The 22483-nt window shown below is 37.5% G+C and overlaps 1 pseudogene across 1 annotated transcript in view; it reads left to right on the forward strand.

Annotated features, from left to right (window-relative positions):
- LOC308627583 (proteasome maturation protein-like) overlaps nucleotides 1–18458 on the forward strand; it is a 30111-nt pseudogene extending 11653 nt beyond the window's left edge. The window contains exons 2-3 of the transcript in view: nucleotides 17561–17809; nucleotides 18185–18458. The product of the transcript in view is annotated as a proteasome maturation protein-like (transcript). The remainder of the gene's footprint in view (nucleotides 1–17560; nucleotides 17810–18184) is intronic.
- The last annotated feature ends 4025 nt before the right edge of the window (nucleotides 18459–22483 follow it).

Consider the following 22483-nt stretch of genomic DNA (forward strand, 5'->3'; position numbering starts at 1 on the left):
TGGGAATGATAAGCTGAAGCACAATGCTAATATGACATGGGGACACAATTACCATTTTATTTGCACCTCTCCTTTGGGGAACATTTTACATACAAAGATATTCCAGAGACTAAATGTAGATACAAGGGGAGAGAGAGAGACATGCTGCAAGGGCACCACTAGGCAGTATAAGAATGTCCCCTGAGCCATGGAGACTCAATGGACTTGCAGCTTCTGTTAGGAGCTAAAGAGACAACTAGCAGAGTAATGATTCAAAGTCTGGTTCCCAAAGACTTTATTGAACAATCTTAGTACAGCATTTCAGAAATAGGGAGCAATAATGTATTAATAAAATTTCAGATTTTGTTTTCTCATTTACAAGGTTCTCCTCATATTACTTGAGATTGAAAATATTATCTCAGTGGATTTACTTTCTTAAGGTATCTTTCAATATCCTAGCTGAACTCCAGAAGCTTGGGAGAGAAACCATCGTAGACCTTTTAAAAAAATTATTCTGAAATAATTTTAGACTTACAGAATAGTTACACACATAATAAAGGGAATTTCCATATGTATATTGTTCACCCAGTTTTCCCTAATGTTAATGTCTTAGAAACCATTTAAAGCTATCAAAAGGAGAAATTAACTTTGATACAATTCTATTAAATAATCTACTGATCCTATTTGAATATTTCCACTTTTCCCATTATTGTGCTTTTTCTGACTCAGAATCCCATTCTGGACCTCACATTCTGTTTAGTTGTCATGATCTCTTCCTTAAGTCTAGGACAGTTCCTCATTTCCTCAGTTTTTGTTTTTTGTTTTTTTGTCTTTAATGACCTTGACACTTTTGAAGACTCTAGGCCTATTATTTGTAGAATACCTCTCAATTCAGGCTTGTGCAATATTTTCTCATAATTAAGTTATGCATTTTTGGCAAGAATACCACAGAAATGATATACCCTTCTCAGCACATCATTTCAGGAAGGCCATAAAGTCAATATGTCTTATTTCTGGTAGTATTAATCTTGATCACATGGTTAAGGTGGTGTCAGTTTTCTCCACTGTAAAGTTATAATTCTTCTTTTGTAATTGACAAGTCTCTCTTGAGGAGATACTTTAAGACTATCCAAATGTCCTGTTTCTCATAATACTTCTATCCAGTTATTTTATCATCCATGGATAGTTCTTGCCTGCCACTATTATTGTGGTATTTGTCTAATGGTAAATTTCTATTTTGTTTATTCCTCCTACATTTGTTAATTGGAATTTCCTATTTAAAAAAGAGCAGTTTTCCTCCTGCATTTATGTAACTATCTATTTATTTTATTCATCCATTCATTTATACTAATATGGATAAATGCATATTTATTTTACTTTATTTCTTGTAATCCAATATTATCATTGTTTATTTTGTTGCTGTGTGCCAGATTTATCCATTGGCAGCTCCTTTGAGTTGGCCCCTGTGTTCTTTCAACATGCCCCCCATTTCTTTTTGCGTATGTACTTTTTTATTGCCAATTCAAGATGTTCCAGGGGCATGTTGTACATTTCTGTGCCCCATCTCTGACATCAGCCATTTTCCAGGGAGACCTAGTTCCTTTTATTGGAGAATAGTATTGAGAAGCCAAGGTCTGGGCTAAGTAGTCCTTTTAGAGACTTTATTGTTGAGACTTCAAGTCAGAAACATGTGGTCCTTGATGTGAGTCATCTTCAGAATAATACTTTCTAGAATTAAAACCTTAGAAACTTTACAAAAACACTAAATGAGTGTGTGAATGTGACTCAGTGTGAGAAATTTACAGTGGCAAATAAAACTCAAAAAGGTAGTAGAAATCCATTACGGGAACTATTTAACTTCATTTGTAAAGGAAGAAAAGGTCACTGAACTTCTGATGTATCAGAGGATAGGAGATGGGTAAGACCTAAAACAGGGCACATTCTTAATTAGAATGTAATTATAGGTTAATGTAAGAGACTCTATTAGTCACTGAAAGTTTAGGGTTCTCATCCTTTCAGTGAGAAAATAGAGAACGTGGTATTACTGTGAATATGCAAGTACCAAAGGCTTTTAATATTGTGGTCCCTAACACTAAAATGCTAGTTGATGAACATTCTTTACATCAATATAAGAAGAATAAAATAGTGTCAAGACTATTTTCACGACTCTCTGAATTAATGAACTCATTGAGTAACAATAGGTATATTAGAAAACTGTGAATAATCATAGATATTAGACATTATTTAGAAATTATGATAAGTCAGGGCAAGTAAAAATTTTAGATAATTACCATTTTTAGAGCTTTGCAAGTATTTTACCTCTCTCTGGCAATATATATATAATATATATAACTTATAAGAAAGTGAGACATTTTACTCATTTAAGATCTATTTCTGAAAAAATACAGACTACCTAAACTCAAAGAAAACAAAAATTATTGTGGGACTTTGAATTTTAGTGGAAATATTTCCTGAATTATTTGTACTTAAGTTCAAATCCTACTAATATTCTCCTATATAACACAATTCTCAGACTTGAGGTAACTCATCTTTTCTAGGAGTGTATTTATTATCAGTGTTGTTAGGAATATCATGATATTTTACTCTCAGGAAACCTGCTGTAATCACTGCTAGTTTTGTGTACCAACTGAGAATGCTCCAAAATGACACCATTGTATCTATTGGTTGAGTGTTCTCTAATGGGCATGTGACATCTAAGATGCCAGGGCTTGTATTCAACACAACTCGCAACTTTATTTGGCACCTTAGATTCACCTGAGTTCAACCAAATGACAAAATTATGAAAATATATTGCAGTTCCTTTTTAATTAGCACACAATCTCTGAGGGAGATTTCAAATTCTGAGCTAGGATACATGTACAATTCTACCAAACTGACAATGAGACTTGTCAATCTCCAGCTATCAATCAGGATAATGTATTCTCTTTATATTACTGTCCCATGACTAATGTTAAGATGTAAAATTCAAATAAAGATTTTAAAGGAAAGTACACAAAATGTTTTAAAAAATGAGGTGGAAATGAATTTTTTGGGAGGATATTCTGCTTAAAAATAACTGTAACACATGAATCATATTTTTTAGAGAATTTCTTGTCAAACTCATCAGCTTCATTCTAAGAGTCTCTTCATATTGTTAAATCTGAGGAATTCTAACTTTAAGAATTTAATAGTTTGTGTAATTGTAGGTATTGTATAACTTGCATCATTGTGATTTCCATTTCACATACCAAAATACAGTGTTTTTAATTTCATGGTATACTTTAATCAACTTTGACCTTTGACAGATAGGAAAATTATTTGTCCAGCCTAGTCATTTACATCTATTCCTCCTTTCCCTGTTTATCACTGGAGAGTGGTTTTGTGAGTCAGGTGTGGTGCAGAAAATCAGGCCTCTTCTTCTGACTCAGGATTGAATCATAAACGGGCATATAATCTTAGAAATCCTTTAATCCAGTGTTTTAGTCTACGTGCCTTTGGAAGTAGTAAAGTGAACTGTTTGTACTTTTTGAAAAACAATTAAAATTATGCATTTTAATTATAGTCATAAGATTATGCTTAACAGTTATAATTATGAGAAATTGTAATGCTGTATGAGACAGCTGATTGTTAATTATTTGTCTTCTTTTGGTCAGAATTTAAATCAACTCAGCGATAACATTGGAAACTCTCTTTGTAATTTTCTATGACTTTAATTAAAACAAAAAATAATCAGGGAAACGGAAAATGACCACTTTATAAATGAAATTTTTTCATAGACAACAATTTTAAAACATGAATGCTTTGGGGGAAATAATAATAATTTTAAAAGGCCCTGGTAGTATACACATGTGCCCTAAAATAAACAAACATTTAAAACCAACCGTGATGTGGTAGGAAACAAAAATTGAATACAGATACTAACAAGTGAACTTAACTGCATTACAAATGAATAACACACCCACATTGAATGGAGTGGAGAAGTCAAGAACTAATATAAGTAACTGTGGAAAATACTGTAAAGTAAAGATAAACTCTGGTCAGTAAAAATGTTTTTCATAGGGGTATGATTTAGCAATTCTGAAACTATTTTATGTGTATGCTAAAACTTACAAGTAAGAAAATGTAGTGTAGATGTAATGAAAGCCAGATTTCTCATTTCTCACTTTTGGAGAAAGAATTTCTAAATATGGAAAGAAGGGAGGCTAGAATGAACCATGTGGTGTTGCATTCGAATTGGAGGTGTCAGTATAAACTCATGGTTTTCGATAGATTAATAGGCAGAACAATAGACATGGTGTGTGTTTGTGTGCATCCACCCATGCAGGGGTTAGTATGTACACAAACACATATTTCCTAGTTCTGTCTATTAATATGGCCTAGAAGCCATGACATCCCAGTAGCAATTAGCATGCCAAGGATCCAGATCTTGGTTTGTAAATCCCATTCTCCAGTTAAAGGAACTAGGGCTCCTTGAATAACTGTTTGATTCCAGAACTGGGGCAGGACAATACAAGAGGAGTCTGAAACTTCTTCTCATCCCAGAAAGTAAGAAAGTGTTACAAAGGAAAAAAAAAGAAAAGAAAAGCAACACAAGAGCCACCCTGAAGGAGCCCTAATGGACAAAACTGGAATGTTTCCCAACAGAATAAAAAGTGATAGTATTGGAATATAACTCATAGAATAAAATACATATTCATGGATCCTTACTAATGTAAATAAATAATCAGATTAACTAAAAAATGGGGGAAACATGACAAACCTTCCTTACAGTAGCATTCTAATGAAAATGTATAGAAGGAAGAAGGGAAATAAAGGATCATCATGAGGCAATAACTACAGTCATAATTGTTACAGACAAAAATCCACCAATGAATACTAAAATTAGGGAAATCTTGGGAAAAGGTTTGAGGAGGAAAAGAGTTACATAGTCTCAGGTATGTCCCCCAAGATACTTACCAACTACAAAGGAAAGGACGGTAACTTTATATTGGAGAAACCTAGCGGATACCATCTTAACCTAGCAATCCAGGTAAACATCACTAGGAATAAGACATATTGACATTACGAAGCCCTTGATGTGAAGCGCTGAGAAGGGTACAACATTGTTTGTAGTATTTTTGACAATAATGTATAACCTCAATCTGTGAAAACACCAGATGATCCCCAACTTATGGGCATTCTACAAAACTGTTGATGAATACTCTTCAAAAGTGTCATAAGCACGAAAGGCAAGGAAAGCTGAAGAACTGCTACAGATTGTATAACAAGTATAAATAACAACTAAATATAATACAAGATCCTGTATAGAATGCTGGAAAAGAAAAATTGCATTAGTGGAAAGTTGGTATAGTTTACTTAATAACATTGTGTCAATGTTGATTTCCTGTTCTCTATCATTTTACTATGGTTGTGTCACATAACATTAGAAGAAGCAGCGTGAGAGGTAGAAGAAAACTCTTTGTACTACTCTTGAACACTTATGTAAGTCTAAAATTAGCTTTTAAAGTAGTTAAATAAAATTTTAAAAGGAGCTTTGTAGTAAAGAACTTGGGGACCAATGTCTTCAACCTCCTCATTTGGCACATTAGAGGCCCCCAAATATTAAAGGATTTATCCACAGCACAGAGTTTGGGGGAAGTTAAGATGAGATCTAAGGGTGTTGTCAAGTTTTCTGGGAACTTCTTTCCTCTGGTCCAACACATGAAAATGGAGCTTTATTCCTCAGAAATTGGTAACTGCTGGTCAGCTTGTCTAAATTAGAGCTTCCCGGTTTCAACTCCCTCAGTGTTTATGCAATGTGAAGATGAATGCCAAAATTGTTTTCACTATCTCTTGTCATACTGACAGTTTACAGTATGCTGAATAAATGTGCCAGTGACAAAAATGCTTTATCTCAAGTAGTCTTGTTTGTCTATGTTGAAGAGTTAGTAAAACTACCAGACTTTATCAATTTAAGAAAAAAAACCCTAAATTTATAAACAAGATATATTTAATAATATTTATACACATTAAAAGAGTGTTCAGGGACTTCCCTGGTGGTCCAGTGGTTAAAACTCTGAGCTCCCAATGCAGGGGGCGCGGGTTTGATCCCTGGTGGGGGAACTAAGATCCCACATGCTGTGCAATGTGGCTAAAAAATAAAAAAAAAAATTTTAAGAGAGTATTCAACTTTTGAAATGTGAATATCAAGCACCTATTAACTCAGAAAAATATGTTAGATTTATAAAGTAGTAAGTTGCACATGCTAGGAGTACATCTATTTAAAAAATAAAGACAGGTTTGTATTTGTATTTTTCTTTGGTCCCAAGACATCAGCTAAGACTTAAAGAACTCTCATTTATCTTTAGAAAAGAGGAAAGAACTATTTACCTTATAAAGCTATCTTCATTCCTCATTCATTAATAGTCCAGTTTAGCACTCACTCAGTGAATGAACATTACATTCAGGCCTGATACTGATTTTCTGAAATTTCTTTATTGAAAGGTATTATTCTGCATATGTGCTTTCAAAGTAGCAATTAACAAAAACAATAAAATAAAATATCAAAAATGTTAAAGGTGGAAGCAAGAAAAAGTGATTAGCTCCCACGTGTATTCTGATTATTTATAGACACAGGTTGTTGGGCATCTGTCTCCAAGCTGAAAATCTCAGAAGGTTAGTTAGCATCAGAACTACTCTTGAGAGTTACATTTATGGTATGAATTGAGTTAGGCTGGTCAGAGCTGTCTGTTCCCATATATTTCCCACTGCTGGGTTGTCCATTACCTGAGACTCCAGCATGAGAGTTTTGGAGATAGTACATATCAATGTTGAGAAAAGGAAAAGCTTATCTGGCAGCCTTGGGTTTTGGGTTGTAGAGTTTTCACCAATAATTATTTTTGTTGCTTTTTAAAAAATCTTTATTTTATATTGGCGTATAGTTGATTATTTTGGTTGCTTTAGGCATGGAACTTTATGTCTCTTATTCTCCATTCCCCTTCTGAAAAAGTTTCTTTGAGTTTTATCACTCTACCCCTAGCACTCTAGAAGATGCTGCTAAAATTCACAGAGTCATTCTTCCTGGAACTTGCATGACTCTGTCATTATGTTACCTTTCCACCATCCCAGCCATGGATAAAAATCATATGCCAAATTTGAAACTAATTTTAAATATTTGTATGGATTCTTATGTGCAGTGAAAAAGGAATGAGGTTTTGTGACAAAACTCTCTTACCAAAAAAAATACCTTTTTCAGAGATAATATATCCTCCACTTTACGTGTTTTACAGTTTATAAAACATTTAATACCTACCACTGAAGCTTCTAAATAGCCCCAGTAGATATTAGAATGATTTTATGGAAGTTGAAGCTGAAGACTAGTGAATGGATGCCTAGGATCTTCCATTAGTAAGAATTGGAGCTCATCCAGCTACTATGCTTTCCATTATATCACACTGTCTACGGACACACCAGTTAGCGTAAGTTATTTGAAAGACAGAAAGCTCTGAAATCACGTATTAGCTCTTAGGATTTTTTGGGGTTTTTTTAATATCTGTGCTTAATAATAAATAGATGGAAGAAAAGAGGGAGACAAATATGACTTGACATTTTATTTTGTTTTATCCCAGTGCTACAATTGTGCTTCCTTTGGGTATTTCTATCATCTCCTTGCAGTATTCATATGGAATTAACAGTGGTAGGTTCGAAATTCTTTTATAGGAATACCTCTCTTGACTTTGAGGTATAGAAAGAGAATGGCTATGAATGAACATACATGAAAGTGAACAGCGCATTTTATGAGACTTGAAATACATCAAACCTAAGGTGCCTTACTTCTGAGACTGTTCATGAAAGGACCTGAGAAGGCTGAATGAGTCTTGTATATGACCAAAATTGAATCTGAAGAAAAGCTGTCTAAACTTTTCATTGACTACCACATTTCTAAAGTTAGAAAAAGTGAAAAATGTGATTGTACAGAGTCTCATCCTGAAATCCTAGAAAATGACAATTCCTAGGAGGTTTAGGGAGGTGGCAAGGGAGAAAGATGGGTATGGGGAACAAAGAAAATCAAAGTAAAACTTCTTAAAGATTAGAAAATGTTATTTTAGGTAAGAGAATAAATTAAATCTTTACTCAGGGACTCAGCATTAATAAAGCTGATTAGTCAAATTAAAAGCCTTTGGTTTTGGAATCACACTCACATAGATATGGGATAAATCCTAACTCACAGTTCTGAGCAGCTCCTTAATCACTTTAAATATCGGTTTCTTTACACAGTGGGAATATGAGTTTATTAGAAATGATGTTTTGAAAATTAAGGGAAAGGTATGTAAAGGAAGTATATCTTTATTTTATTTTTTTTACTGTTCATTTTTTTTTCTTTTGTGTTAGTTTCTGCTTTATAACAAAATAAATCAGTTATACATATACATATGTTCCCATATCCCCTCCCTCTTTTTTTTATTTTTTTTTATTTTTTTTTTATTTTTTGGGTTATGCGGGCCTCTCACTGTTGTGGCCTCTCCCCTTGCGGAGCGCAGGCTCCGGACGCGCAGGCTCAGCGGCCATGGCTCACGGACCCAGCCGCTCCGTGGCATGTGGGATCTTCCCGGACCGGGGCACGAACCCGTGTCCCCTGCATCGGCAGGCGGACTCTCAACCACTGCGCCACCAGGGAAGCCCTCCCCTCCCTCTTGTGTCTCCCTCCCACCCTCCCTATCCCACCCCTCCAGGCTGTCACAAAGCAACGAGCTGATCTCCCTGTGCTACGCAGCTGCTTCCCACTAGCTATCTATTTTATGTTTGGTAGTGTACATATGTCCGTGCCTCTCTTTTGCTTTGTCACAGCTTACCCTTCCCCCTCCCCATATCCTCAAGTCCATTCTCTAGTAGGTCTGTGTCTTTATTCCTGTCTTACCCCTATGTTCTTCATGACATTTTTTTCTTAAATTCCATACATATGTGTCAGCATACAGTATTTGTCTTTCTCTTTCTGAGTTACTTCACTCTGTATGACAGACTCTACGTCCATCCACCTCAGATACAAATAGCTCAGTTTTGTTTCTTTTTATGGCTGAGTAATATTCCATTGTATATATGTGCCACATCTTTATCCATTCATCTGATGATGGACACTTAGGTTGTTTCCATCACTGGGCTATTGTAAATAGGGCTGCTATGAACATTTTGGTACATGACTCTTTTTGAATTATGGTTTTCTCAGGGTATATGCCCAGTAGTGGGATTGCTGGGTCATATGGTAGTTCTATTTGTAGTTTTTTAAGGAACCTCCATACTGTTCTCCATAGTGGCTGTACCAATTCACATTCCCACCAACAGTGCAAGAGTGTTCCCTTTTTTCCACACCCTCTCCAGCATTTATTTTTTCTAGATTTTTTGATGATGACCATTCTGACTAATGTGAGATGATATCTCAGTGTAGTTTTGATTTGCATTTCTCTAATGATTAAAGATGTTGAGCATCCTTTCGTGTGTTTGTTGGCAGTCTGTATATCTTCTGTGGAGAAATGTCTATTTAGGTCTTCTGCCCACTTTTGGATTGGGTTGTTTGTTTTTTTGTTATTGAGCTGCATGAGCTGCTTATAAATTTTGGAGATTAACCCTTTGTCAGTTGCTTCATTTGCAAATATTTTCTCCCATTCTAAGGGTTGTCTTTTGGTCTTGTTTATGGTTTCCTTTGCTGTGCAAAAGCTTTTAAGTTTCATTAGGTCCCATGTGTTTATTTTTGTCTTTATTTCCATTTCTCTAGGAGGTGGGTCAAAAAGGATCTTGCTGTGATTTATGTCATAGAGTGTTCTGCCTATGTTTTCCTCTAAGAGTTTGATAGTGTCTGGCCTTACATTTAGGTCTTTAATCCATTTTGAGCTAATTTTTGTGTATGGTGTTAGGGAGTGATCTAATCTCATACTTTTACATGTACCTGTCCAATTTTCCCAGCACCACTTATTGAAGAGATTGTCCTTTCTCCACTGTACATTCCTGCCTCCTTTATCAAAGATAAGGTGACCATATGTGCGTGGGTTTATCTCTGGGCTTTCTATCCTGTTCCATTGATGTATCTTTCTGTTTTTGTGCCAGTACCATACTGTCTTGATTACTGTAGCTTTGTAGTATAGTCTGAAGTCAGGGAGCCTGATTCCTCCAGCTCTGTTTTTCTTTCTCAAGATTGCTTTGGCTCTTCAGGGTCTTTTGTGTTTCCATACAAATTGTGAATTTTTTTGTTCTAGTTCTGTGAAAAATGCCAGTGGTGGTTTGATAGGAATTGCATTGAATCTGCAGATTGCTTTGGGGAGTAGAGTCATTTTCACAATGTTGATTCTTCCAATCCAAGAACATGGTATATCTCTCCATCTATTTGTATCATCTTTAATTTCTTTCATCAGTGTCTTATAATTTTCTGCATACAGGTCTTTTGTCTCCTTAGGTAGGTTTATTCCTAGATAGTTTATTCTTTTTGTTGCAGTGGTAAATAGGAGTGTTTCCTTGATTTCACTTTCAGATTTTTCATCATTAGTATATAGGAATGCCAGAGATTTCTGTGCATTAATTTTGTATCTTGCTACTTTACCAAATTCATTGATTAGCTCTAGTAGTTTTCTGGTAGCATCTTTAGGATTCTCTATGTATAGTATCATGTCATCTGCAAACAGTGACAGCTTTACTTCTTCTTTTCCAATTTGGATTCCTTTTATTTCCTTTTCTTCTCTGATTGCTGTGGCTAAAACTTCCAAAACTATGTTGAATAAGAGTGGTGAGAGTGGGCAACCTTGTCTTGTTCCTGATCTTAGTGGAAGTGGTTTCAGTTTTTCACCATTGAGGACGATGTTGGCTGTGGGTTTGTCATATATGGCCTTTATTATGTTGAGGAAAGTTCCCTGTATGCCTACTTTCTGCAGGGTTTTTATCATAAATGGGTGTTGAATTTTGTCAAAAGATTTCTCTGCATCTATTGAGATGATCATATGGTTTTTCTCCTTCAATTTGTTAATATGGTGTATCACGTTGATTGATTTGCGTATATTGAAGAATCCTTGCATTCCTGGAATAAACCCCACTTGATCAGGGTGTATGATCCTTTTAATATGCTGCTGGATTCTGTTTGCTAGTATTTTGTTGAGGATTTTTGCATCTATGTTCATCAGTGATATTGGCCTGTAGTTTTCTTTCTTTGTGACATCCTTGTCTGGTTCTGGTGTCAAGGTGATGGTGGCCTCGTAGAATGAGTTTGGGAGTGTTCCTCCCTCTGCTATAATTTGGAAGAGTTTGAGAAGGATAGATGTTAGCTCTTCTCTAAATGTTTGATAGAATTCGCCTGTGAAGCCATCTAGTCCTGGGCTTTTGTTTGTTGGAAGATTTTTTATCACAGTTTCAAATTCAGTGCTTGTGATTGGTCTGTTCATATTTTCTATTTCTTCCTGAGTCAGTCTTGGCAGGTTGTGCATTTCTAAGAATGTGTCCATTTCTTCCAGGTTGTCCATTTTATTGGCATAGAGTTGCTTGTAGTAATCTCTCATGATCTTTTGTATTTCTGTAGTGTCAGTTGTTACTTCTCCTTTTTCATTTCTAATTCTATTGATTTGAGTCTTCTCCCTTTTTTTCTTGATGAGTCTGGCTAATGGTTTATCAATTTTTTTTATCTTCTCAAAGAACCAGCTTTTAGTTTTATTGATCTTTGCTATCATTTCCTTCATTTCTTTTTCATTTATTTCTGATCTGATTTTTATGATTTCTTTCCTTCTGCTAACTTTGGCGTGTTTTTGTTCTTCTTTCTCTAATTGCTTTAGGTGCAAGGTTAGGTTGTTTATTTGAGATGTTTCCTGTTTCTTAAGGTGGGATTGTATTGCTATAAACTTCCCTCTTAGAACTGCTTTTGCTGCATCCCATAGGTTTTGGGTCGTCGTGTCTCCATTGTCATTTGTTTCTAGGTATTTTTAAATTTCCTTTCTGATTTCTTCAGTGATCACTTCGTTATTAAGTAGTGTATTGTTTAGCCTCCATGTGTTTGTATTTTTTACAGATCTTTTCCTGTAATTGATACCTAGTCTCATAGCATTGTGGTCGGAAAAGATACTTGATACAATTTCAAGTTTCTTAAATTTACCAAGGCTTGATTTCTGACCCAAGATATGATCTATCCTGGAGAATGTTCCATGAGCACTTGAGAAAAATGTGTATTCTGTTGTTTCTGGATGGAATGTCCTATAAATATCAATTAAGTCCATCTTGTTTAATGTATCATTTAAAGCTTGTGTTTCCTTACTTATTTTCATTTTGGATGATCTGTCCATTGGTGAAAGTGGGGTGTTAAAGTCCCCTACTATGGGGCTTCCCTGGTGGCGCAGTGGTTGGGAGTCCGCCTGCCGATGCAGGGGACACGGGTTCGTGCCCCGGTCTGGGAAGATCCCACATGCCGCAGAGCGGCTGGGCCCGTGAGCCATGGCTGCTGAGCCTGCGCGTCCGGAGCCTGTGCTCTGCAAGGGGAGAGGCCACAGCAGTGAGAGGCCCGCCTACCGCAAAAAAAAAAAAAAAAAAAAAAAAGTCCCCTACTATGATTGTGTTACTGTCGATTTCTCCTTTTATGGCTGTTAGTATTTGCCTTATGTATTGAGGTGCTCCTATGTTGGGTGCATAAGTATTTACAATTGTTATATCTTCTTCTTGGATCGATCCCTTGATCATTATGTAGTGTCCTTCTTTTCTCTTCTAGTCTTTATTTTAAAGTCTATTTTGTCTGATATGAGAAGTGCTACTCCAGCTTTCTTTTGGTTTCCTTTTGCATGGAATATCTTTTTCCATCCCCTTACTTTCAGTCTGTATGTCTGTAGGTCTGAAGTGGGTCTCTTGTAGAAAGCATATATATGGGTCTTGTTTTTGTATCCATTCAGCCAATCTGTGTCTTTTGGTGGGAGCATTTAGTCCATTTACATTTAAGGTAATTATCGATATGTATGTTCCTATTCCCATTTTCTTAATTGTTTTGGGTTCCTTATTGTAGGGTCTTTTCCTTCTGTTGTGTTTCTTGCCTAGAGAAGTTCCTTTAGCATTTGTTGTAAAGCTGGTTTGGTGGTGCTGAACTCTCTCAGCTTTTGCTTGTCTGTAAACGTTTTAATTTCTCCATCAAATCTGAATGAGATCCTTGCTGGATAGAGTAATCTTGGTTGCAGTTTTTTCTCCTTCAGCACTTTAATTATGTCCTGCCAGTCCCTTCTGGCTTGTAGAATTTCTGCTGAAAGATCAGCTGTTAACCTTATGGGGATTCCCTTGTGTGTTATTTGTTGTTTTTCCCTTGCTGCTTTTAATATGTTTTCTTTGTATTTAATTTTTGACAGTTTGATTAATATGTGTCTTGGCGTATTTCTCCTTGGATTTATCCTGTATAGGACTCTCTGTGCCTCCTGGACTTGACTGACTATTTCCTTTCCCATATTAGGGAAGTTTTCAACTATAATCTCTTCAAATATTTTCTCAGTCCCTTTCTTTTTCTCTTCTTCTTCTGGAACCCCTATAATTCGAATGTTGGTGTGTTTAATGTTGTCCCAGAGGTCTCTGAGACTGTCCTCAGTTCTTTTCATTTTTTCTTTCTTTTGCTCTGCAGTAGTTATTTCCACTATTTTATCTTCCACATCACTTATCCGTTCTTCTGCCTCAGTTATTCTGCTATTGATCCCATCTAGAGTATTTTTCATTTCATTTAATGTGTTTTTAATCATTGCTTGATTCATCTTTAGTTCTTCTAGGTTCTTGTTAACTGTTTCTTGCATTTAGTCTATTCTATTTCCAAGATTTTGGATCATCTTTACTATCATTATTCTGAATTATTTTTCAGGTAGACTGCCTCTTTCCTCTTCATGTTAGGTCTGGTCGGTTTTTATCTTGCTCCTTCTCCTGCTGTGTGTTTTTCTGTCTTCTCATTTTGCTTATCTTACTGTGTTTGGGGTCTCCTTTTTGCAGGCTGCAGGTTCGTAGTTCCCGTTGTTTTTGGTGTCTATCCCCAGTGGCTAAGGTTGGTTTAGTGGGTTGTGTAGGCTTCCTGGTGGAGGGGACTAGTGCCTGTGTTCTGGTGGATGAGGCTGGATCTTGTCTTTCTGGTGTGCAGGTCCACGTCTGGTGGTGTGTTTTGGGGTGTCTGTGGACTTTTTATGATTTTAGGCAGCCTCTCTGCTAATGGGTGGCATTGTGTTCCTGTCTTGCTAGTTGTTTGGCATAGGGTGTCCCACACTGTAGCTTGCTGGTCGTTGAGTGACGCTGGGTGCTGGTGTTGAGATGGAGATCTCTGGAAGATTTTCGTCGTTTGCTATTATGTGGAGCTGGGAGGTCTCTTGTGGACCAATGTCCTGAAGTTGGCTCTCCCACCTCAGAGGCACAGCACTGACTCCTGGCTCCTCAATTTGGGATGATTTGTTGTCTATTCATGTATTCCACAGATGTAGGGTACATCAAGTTGATTGTGGAGCTTTAATCTGCTCCTTTTGAGGCTGCTTGGAGAGATTTCCCTTTCTCTTTGTTCTCACTGCTCCCTGGTCTCAGTTTTGGATCCGGCCCTGCCTCTCTGTGTAGGTCGCCGGAGGGTGTCTGTTCTTCGCTCAGACAGGACAGGGGTAAAGGAGCAGCCGCTTTGAGGACCGTGGCTCACTCAGGCCGGGGGGGGGAGGGAGGGGCACGGAGTGCGGCGCGAGCCTGCAGCTGCAGAGGCCGGCGTGACGTTGCACCAGCCCAAGGCGCGCCGTGCGTTCTCCCAGGGAAGCCATCCCTGGATCCTGGGACCCCGGCAGTGACGGGCTGCACCCGCTCCCCGGAAGCGGGGCGTGGACAGTGACCTGCACTCCCACACAGGCCTCGTGGTGGTGGCAGCAGCCCCAGCGTCCCACGCCCGTCTCTGGGGTCCGCGCTTTCAGCCGTGGCTCACGCCCGTCTCTGGAGCTCCTTTAAGCAGCGCTCTTAATCCCCTCTCCTCACGCACCAGGAAACAAAGAGGGAAGAAAAAGTCTCTTGCCTCTTCGGCAGGTCCAGACTTTTTCCCGGACTCCCTCCCGGCTAACTGTGGTGCATTAGCTCCTTCAGGCTGTGTTCACGCTGCCAGCGTCAGTTCTTTCCCTGCGCTCCGACTGAAGCCCGAGCCTCAGCTCCCACCGCCGCCCGCCCCGGCGGGCGAGCAGACAAGCCTCTTGGGCTGGTGAGTACCGGTTGGCACCGATCCTCTGTGCGGAAATCTCTCCGCTTTGCCCTACCCAGCTACGTGGGGAGTTTCTTGCCTTTTGGTAGGTCTGAAGTCTTCTGCCAGCGTTCAGTAGGTGTTCTGTAGGAGTTGTTCCACGTGTAGCTGTATTTCTGGTGTATCTGTGGGGAGGAAGGTGATCTCCACGTGTTACTCTTCCGCCATCTCTAAATCTTTTATTTTTAAGTAAACAAATTTTACCAAAGTTCCTACTAATAAAACTATGTCATCTATATGGAATATATATATATATAATATATATATATTATATATATAATATATACATATATATGATGAAGAGGGGACTAGGGGGAATTTCTTTTCACCATGTATGATTTAGTTAAGTTTAAAATTTGTACCATGAATATATATTGCTTCATGAAAACAGTGATGAGTTTTTAATGAAGCAAGATTATTATAGACATAAATCTTATATATAGATCTCGAGAATCTATAAAATAATCGTTAGAAAGAAATATTTCTATGATTCTCCTTATAGAAGTAGTATAAAGGAATGAATGGCCCCCTATCTGAACTGTTTTTCACTTATGTCCCAGTTGAAAGCCTCCCATCAATTTAGTACAAATCAGTATCAGAAAGCATTTTGTAAAATCCTTATTTTTTCATTTAAAATTATCCTTAATCATTCTGAAAAGCAAATACTTTTATTATTCCATTTTCCAGATAGGTATAGTGGACTTCAAAGATACTAATTAATTTGTTCAAAATAACACAGTAAATAAAAGGGGTGGGATTCAAATTTTTACAACTTCTAAAGTTTTATTATTTTTAAAAAATAGCCTTTGTTTTTTAGAACAGCTTTATGTTCACTGCAAAATCGAGCAGGAAGTATGGAGATTTCCCATATGCCTTGTCCACAGGCATGTGTAACTTCCCCCATTATCAACACCCCTCACCAGAATGGCACGTTTGTTATAATTCATGTACCCACATTGATATATCATAGTAACCCAAAGTCCATAGTTTACATTAAGATTCACTCTGGGGGCTTCCCTGGTGGCGCAGTGGTTAAGAGTCCACCTGCCGATGCAGTGGACACGGGTTCGTGCCCCTGTCCGAGAAGATCCCACATGCCACCGAGCGACTCGGCCCGTGAGCCATGGCTGCTGAGCCTGCGCGTCCGGAGCCTGTGCTCCGCAACGGGAGAGGCCACAACAGTGAGAGGCCCGCGTACTGCCAAAAAGAAAGAAAAAAAAAAGATTCACTCTTGGTGTTGTGCATTCTATGGATTTTGGCAAATGTATAATGAAATGTATACATCATTATGGCATCATACAGAGTATTTGCACTGCCCTAAAAATCCTCTGTGCTTCACCTATTCATGTCTCCTTTCCCTCTAAGCAACTACTGAACATATCCATAGTTTGTCTCTTTTCTGAATATCATATAGTTAGAATCATACAGTAAATAACTTTTTCTTTTTTTAATTAAATGTATTTATTTATTTATTTAGGCTGCGTTGGGTCTTTGTTGCTGCGCACTGGCTTTTTCTCTAGTTGCAGCGAGCAGGGACTACTCTTTGTTGTGGTGCATGGGCTTCTCATTGTGGTGGCTTCTCTTGTTGCAGAGCATGGGCTCTAGGCGTGCGGGCTTCAGTAGTTGTGGCTCGCGGGCTCTAGAGCGCGGGCTCAGTACTTGTGGAGCAAGGGCTTAGTTGCTCCGCAGCATGTGGGATCTTCCTGGAGCAGGGATTGAACCTGTGTCCCCTGCATTGACAGGAGGGTTCTTAACCGCTGCACCACCAGAGAAGTCCACTGCGTAACTTTTTCTGATTGGCTTCTTTCACTTAGTAATATGCATTTAAGTTTACTCCATGTATTTTAATGGCTTGATAGCTATTTCTTTTTAGTGCTAAATCATATTTTGTTGCCTGGATGCACCACAGTTTATTTATCCATTCTCATGCTGATGGGCATCTTGGTCACTTCCAGGTTTTGGCGTTTGTGAATAAAGCTGCAGTAAACATCCATGTGCAGGTTTTTGTGTGGATATACATTTTCAACTCTTTTGGGTAAATACCAAAGAGTGCATTTGCTGGGTTGTATGGTAAGAGTATGTTTAGTTTTGTAAGAAGCCACCAAACTGTCTTCCAAAGTGACTGTACCATTTTGCACTTCTACCGGAAATAAATAAGAATTCCTGGTGCTCCATACTTCATCAGCATCTGACGTTGTCAGTTCTGGATTTTAGCCATTCTGATAGGTGTGTAGCGGTATCTCAATGTTGTTTTAATTTGCATTTCCCTAATGATATATTATGTGAAGCATCTTTTCGTATGTTTATTTGCTATCTGTAACTTTTAAATCTTTTTGACCACAAATCTGTGCATATTAAAAAAAAAAAAAGCATGTGCCAGCAGATGTGAGGAATCAACTCCCAAAATTAGAAGTGAGGGGCTGGCTGACATCAGGGGGCTGAGTGGCTGTGTGCAGAGCAGGCTAAAAGTGAATGCCAGAGGACTTGGATCTCAGCTAATGGATAGTATTCCAGTTACTGAACTTTCAGCAAGTGGACCTTTTGAAAGTCATGATCTTATTTCAAAATATTTTTCTTATGTGAAAAATTAACTTTTGCCCAGTCATCCTCTTGAATTATTAGAAAAAAAACTTTTCAGCTTTTTACATACTGAACAGTATTACCCAAATTCATATATTGAAGCCCTAACTCCCAAGGTGACTGTATTTGGAGATAGGGCCTTTAAGAAGGTAATTAAGATTAAATTAAGTCATAAGGACCCTAACCCAATGATTGATATCCTTAGAAGAAGAGGAACAGACACCAGAGATTTACACAAAGGCCAAGTGAGGACACAATGAGAAGGCAGCTGTCTGTGAGCCAAGGACAGACACCTTAGGAGAAACCAACCCTGCCAGCATCTTGATTTCAACCTTCAGAATGTGGGAAAATAAATGTCTATTGTTTAGGCCACCTAGTTGGTGGTATTTTGTTATGGCAGCCCCAGATGAGTAGTATACCAAAATAAAATGCTCAATGAAAATAAAATGAATTTATCCACATTAAGAGACATCCAGGGTCTATTTGCTCTAATAGAATTACAAATGGATTCAGTGCAGTGGATCATGTTCAGTATCTTCCATTTTTTCCTAGCTCAAATCTTTCACTGGATATGTTGAGGGGTAATGATGAAGCTATTGGTTTTCAAGATATTTTTAATGATCCATCACAAAATGATGTAATAAAAGAACCCCACTTGATGGTGGAATATAATTTTGGCCTACTATAATAGAGGTGTGTGGTTAATTAAAGTAGAGGAACTGCATCTTGTTTATAGCTGTCTTTTTACTATAATTTGATGTATACAATATTAAAAGTACTGACACATGAGAAGTTTTGCCAGAAAATATAAATTCTGCTGCTGTGAAAACACCTCTACCAACAAAAGATACAGTAAAAGCATGAAGCCTCAAATATGACATTTTTATCCGATTTGAAATGATTCAAAACACTTAGCAAATGACACGACAATGAAAGGAACACAGTTATGTTTTCTTGTCTCAAAAACTTTACTTATATATATTTATATCATGTTGCTTTGCATATGTATTTTCAATTATTTATTGTATAAAACTTTAACCATATATAGAAATAGAAGAGCATAATAAAGTACTTCACCATGACCCATCATCAACAATTATCAGTACCTGGCTCATCTTGTGTTATATACTCCTACATACTTCCCTTTATCTTATCATTTCTGGAGCAGATATAAGATGTATTATTCCATCTGCAAATATATCAGTATGTTTCTCTGAAAGTTAATAGTTTTCTTTTTAAAGATACCCATGATATCATTATTATTCCAAAAATTTAACAATAAATGCTTAATATCAGAAAAGATCCAATCGTTTAAATTTTTCCAACTTTCTCACAAATGCCACAATTATTTTTATATGTTGTTTTAAAAATCAGGAACCAACTAAATTCTAAACATTTCAATTAGTTGACATATCTCTTAATTCCCTTTTAATATAAAAGATTTTGTAACAGAGCAAGTAGCTTGTTGCTCACTGCACAATGGAAAGACCAAATACTGAGGCAATAGTCTTTTCCAGAAAGAAAAGGCTTTATTGCAGGGCGGCCAAGCAAGGAGACAAGAGGCAAAGCTCAGATCTGTCTCCTGGATAGGCTGTTGACTGGGGTACTTATAGTGGAAGCAGGGAGCAAGAGGGGGAGGGGGCCAAGAAATGATTGGTGGAAAGCAAATTGTAAGTTTCTAGAGTTCTCTGTGCAGGTGTGACTGTTCTTCAAACCTCATCATGGGTTGTATGTGCAGGGTTCATTATGTAACGTGGCAGATTTTAGTCATTTGAGGTCTAAAGTTTACTATGTCATTCTAGTCCTTCAATGTGCCTGAGCCTGTGTGATGCTTAGTCAGGGTCTGTCAGCAAGTTGTTTCCTTGTCTGTGGTTTCTCTGGTCCTCTGCAAAACAAGCTTGGTATTCTCAATGTATCATTTTATTTCTACCTTATGGGCCTTTTAATTTAGAGGGCATGGTTTCTGTTTCTCTCCATCTATCTCATTTTTAGGGCTTCCCTGGTGGCACACTGGTTGAGAATCCACCTGCCAATGCAGGGCACATGGGTTCGAGCCCTGGTCCGGGAAGATCCCACATGCCACATAGCAACTAAGCCCATGTGCCACAACTACTGAGCCTGTGCTCTAGAGCTCTTGAGCCACAGCTACTGAAACCCGCGTGCCTACAGCCCGTGCTCCACAACAAGGGAAGCCACCGCAATGAGAAGCCCGTGCATCACAATGGAGAGTAGCCCCTGCTTGCCACAACTAAAAAGAAAGCCCGTGTGCAGCAACAAAGACCCAACACACAGCCAAAAATAAATAAATAAATTTATACCAAAACTAAAGATAAAAAGATTACTTGCAACGTATCTGTTGAATCAGAAACAAGATTCTTTGTTCAGCAGTTTCCTACAGTTTAGCTTTTGCTGGTTGCACCCCTCGTGTGTCCTTTTAACAGATTCTTTTTTCTTTGTTGGAGGGGTTTTTGAGAGGTCATGACCAGCCCTTGACCTGCGAGTTGGGCCTGGGCAATCAGAAGCTCCTCACCCGCTCCTCTGTCCTTGGAATATATGTTCCACCCACTGATCCCACAGCTGGAGCTGTTTTCAAGGATGCAACCTTGAGAGAGTAATGTGCTGTTGAGACATCTGGACAGTGTACATGACCAAACCCAGTTAAAGTCTCTGTGTCAACTTTTAAGATTCTGGTGGGCAGGTGTGAAGATCTACTTATCTTGAAGTTGCCCAAAACAAACCTGGTAATTAAGTCCCCTTGCTTATGAAACCTGCCACCTACCAATCTGGAGTCGTCTGCCTCTTTCTTGGATCTCTTCTTGCCTTCCATGTATAGGGGCCAGTTTCAGATTTCACCTGGTAAATTCCCAGGTTTGCAAACCAACACTCATATATATTTTTCTCTCCATTAGAACTGGAGGCTTGATGTGATTAGATTTATTCATTTCTCTTTTTGTAGCAATGCTATTTCATAGTGTTGTGTTTATCTAAAATGAAGCACATAATACCTGTTTTTTCTAGTTCTCTGATGTTAACAGTAGTTGTTGATCAATATCTAGCTTAATTAATTCATTAGAGTATATAAAATGATAGTACATCTATCATATTATTTTATTATCTGAAATTCTCCCTTAAAAATAAACTTCTCATGTGCTATATCATTAGCCAAGAAAACCCCCCCAAAACCCACAGCAGTTATGGCAGAAAACAGTAGGATACATATTTAATTTTTTACATTTATTTCACAACATAATGAGTCCATTTACCAGCATCTTCAAATGATGAGCAATTAGCATTTTTTAAGCATCATGATGAACTGGTGTATTTAAATGTATTTTAGGTATTTAAATTATATTATTTTTGATGCTCAAATTTTTCTATCCTCACCCAGTGTGAGATTCATCAGTTACTACTGAGTCCTTTGGCATGACTCTAGCAGTGAGTTTGAGATTTTTTTTTTTTTTTTTTTGCTATCTAAGGTAAAAGCTTGTTTTTCCATGCAGACATTACACAGTTCCTGCCATTTTTAAGGAACTTTGGTTCATTTTATAGGAAAATGATAATTAAGACCAAAGTCTGAGCACTGGAAATATTCTTTGCTACGAGGTTGCCAGTGTTTTAAGAACTTTCCAATGGATGTGGATTGGAAAAGTACTTTTTAAATTTTATGTTTAGTGGTTGCATTTCAATTTAATTGTGTTTTATTATTACTAAAATATTATACAATTAAAAATCAAGCTTGTAAGACTATATTAAAATGTGTATATATATATATGCACATACATATGTATATATCTGTTTCAACCTAATTCCTGGATACCTTAGGTAAACAACTAGAAACAGTCTTTCTCTATTTGTTCTATTTTGTAGTCTCTCTTTTTCTCTCTTTCTCTCCCTCTCCCCTGCTTCCTCTTACAGAATGAGGAAAGTTAGAAAACTTACTATGGCAGTATAATTGAGAAATGGTGGACCAGGGTGGTAGCAGGTGTTGAAAAACAGTCACATTTGGAATATATTCGGAAGGTAGAACCAGCAGCATTTGATGATGGATAGATTGTAAGTGTAGAATGAGGGAATGAGAGAAAACAAGAGTAACTAGTTTTTGGCATAAGCAACAGGGTGAATGGACATGCCATTTACTGAGATAGGAAAGACTGGAGGAGAAATACATTTGAAGGGGAAGGGGATTGAGAATTTTTTGGACTTGTCAAGTTTGATATGCCCATTAGATATCCAAGACCAGATATCAAGTACAGTTAGATAGAGCCCCCAACCAGAATGTAAGTTCCAAGAAGATAGCTAGTTTTGGCTGTTTTGTTCACTACTGTATCTTCAGAGCTTAAAAGAGGCACATATTAGATGTTCAATAGACCTTCACTGAGTGAATAAGCAAACCAACAAGTAAATATGAAAAAAATATATCTTAAAACTTAGCAAATATGTCTCTTCTTATTCCAAACTGATACCTCTCCAGTCCTTGTAATTTTAGCCTTCTATTTGATCTTTACACAGTTTCAGTTAAGAGCAGTCATGATACAGTAGCCCTATTTGCTTATTTATCTCTTCTATTAATTAGAATAGAAGAGATAAGTAAGCAACAGGCAGTGGACCTTATCAGTCAAATTAACTATTTAGATTTCAGTCCTTTATTTTTTTTATACTTGGTAGTTTGTCACCTAATATTTTTGTCTTTCCAAGGTCAAACTTGATAGACAA

Source organism: Mesoplodon bidens (assembly GCF_964165515.1).
Source record: "Mesoplodon bidens genome assembly, chromosome: 14".
NCBI lineage: Eukaryota > Metazoa > Chordata > Mammalia > Artiodactyla > Ziphiidae > Mesoplodon > Mesoplodon bidens.